This window comes from Vigna unguiculata, chromosome 5 (assembly GCF_037176805.1).
Source record: "Vigna unguiculata cultivar grain cowpea cultivar isolate G323 ecotype 2 chromosome 5, ASM3717680v1, whole genome shotgun sequence".
Classification (NCBI taxonomy): domain Eukaryota; kingdom Viridiplantae; phylum Streptophyta; class Magnoliopsida; order Fabales; family Fabaceae; genus Vigna; species Vigna unguiculata.
In genome coordinates, this window is record NC_140796.1 from 24,484,157 (window position 1) to 24,486,791 (window position 2,635).

The window sequence follows — 2,635 nt, forward strand, 5'->3', positions numbered from 1 at the left end:
GTTCATATTTTTTTCCCTCATTTTATGTTTAATTATGGATTTTTAATTGAATTTTGTCCTTAAAAGATTGATTTAATTAGGATTTCTTATAATTGGGTTTATTGAGCATGAGATACAAAAAGATGTTAAAAATAGCTTTTTAGTTGCATAAATATTTTTTAGATATTTTGAGGTGTGTTAGTGGAGCTATAGCTAAGTTGCACTGATGAAGGTGTGGAAATAAATTTCTTAAAGCTTCATCGCACCTTAAAGATAATTCCAAGAATAGGAAATTATCAAAATCACAAAAATCCAAGCAAAACATTGCATGAAGATGACAAGAAAAGCTTCAAAAGTGAAGAAGTTTGGTTAAGCCAAGAAGAGGGAACGAGCAACAAAATTTAGACCTTGTGGTTTTCTCTATCTTTTTCCAGAAGACAACTTTGATAATTCATAAATATTTATGATAAAAGATCATTTGAGAAAATATATCTTTAGATATTTTATTTGATATTTTAAATAATTATTATTTAATTATATCATAAAATATCAAAAGATAATAACTACAAAATCTTTTTAAGTATGACAAGATCTTCTTGAATCTTTTTAGATCTCCACAACAAACAAATATATCTTGAAGATATTGTATTATGTAGAAGATAATTGGAGGAGATTACAAGAGGGGCACAATTGGAAATTAGACAGAAATTAAGTTGCTGAATAATTAATTAATTAAAGATTTTTGATTAATTATCTTTGATATATATCAAATTATCAACAAAGGAAATCTTCAAAATATTTTAGAAATTGATAAAATATGTTAACTATTTGAGAGATATTATATCAAAAGATAAAAGATTTCAACAATAGAAAATATAAGATTCAAGTCCAATCAAGACCTATATAAAGAAACCAAGTGAAGCAGAAAGGATAAAAACAAGCTCGGCACTTCGGAATTTAGGAACCCTTAAGGGGGCCTAATTTCGTTTCATTTCTATCTTTCTCTCTCTATTCTTCTTCTATTTTTATTTTATTTTGTATTTCATGGAGTGCTAAACTTCTTGGGTTGATTCCATTATAATTTCATTATGGATTCTGAGGTTAGAATGAAATAATTTCTTTGTTCTTTTTATTATTGTTGATATTTTAATTCATCTATGTCTTTTATTTTTGAATCACGTGAAAAGTAATGGTTTTTACATCATAGCTAATTAGTGAGATGTTTTTACAAAAACCCTTGAACTCATGATTTTTGCACCATGCGAGAAAACCTCGAATTTTCAAAGCCTGATCCAATTCATCCAATTCCATAGGAATTTATTCTAATTTTGTTTTTCCAGTATAAATATGCATTTAGTAACAACATCTGAATACAAAACCACAATTATACACATTTAATCCCATTCCCAATTCCCTTATCAAATACTCATGTGTATGCGTTTATCAAATCATCAAGATACATCACACAATGACAATTATCATCAATTTATATAGAATTCACGCAACACAAACGAGATGGATTTATAAGTTCAACGTGTTCCAGAACCCTTAAAACTCAAAAAACAAACAATATTATTCGTGTCACCTAGCGGGCCTTGATTGTTGTCAGGCGGTTTCTAGGCAGAACCCAAAAAACTAGTTCAATCAAGGTGTGTTGCCTGGCGGGCCACGCATGCCGCCAAGTGGTTTCTGGGTAGAAACCTAGAATTACGAGAACTATGAAAATTGACAGTAGGGGAAGGGCAATTATGCTTCAATACATTACAAAATACATTATACACGAAATAAGCAATTATGTGCAACTCCCCTTACCTGGAATTCTTGTTCCAATGCAATCCTAATGTTCCTTCTTGGTCCAAAGTTGATCCACTCTTGACCTCTAGCAGTAGCAACACTATTCCTAGTCTCTTACTCTCCCTTAGACCTAAACTTAGTGCTATGAAAACTCCTGTAAGATGCCTCACTAAAATGCCTCCTCTTTCCTCACTAGCACTCATCTTTCTTCTTAGTTTCCATCCCAAAATTAATTAAATAAAAATTAAAACGAAATTAAAAGGCTTAATGGCCATTCAAGTGCCATTACTTGAGTTCTAGTAACCACCCAATCTCTACCTCTCTGCCTTCTCTTAAGACGGCTAGGGTTTCTGATCATCTCCTAGGAATTATTTATCGCTAGCTAAGGTTCGAACTCACATCCACACCTTTACTAAGCATATCCACAAACTAACAAACCATCACATGATTCTTGACATTTTATGCACATATCGCTTTATAATCTCATGTCACACAACCATGCATGCATCCAAAACAATTAAATAATTAAAACATCACACTAATGGCATACATAAGACTCAAACCTAAGTCCTCTCAACATAACCAAGTACTTTCAACCACTTGAGCTAGTATTATTCCTTATCATAACTGTATGCATTAATTAATATAGGGATCCCTTTACTCTCCTTTTTATTAAATAAATGTTTATTTATTCATTTAATTTTTCCAAATCTTACAAGTGTTCTTTGAGTTGTCGAATTTCAATCTCATCATCACCCGTGATGACAATCTCATCAACATAAAGAAGGTAAATGCACTTGTCATGAGAGGAATGAAAAGAGAAGATAGAATGATCAGTCTCACACCTCGTCATGCCAAACTG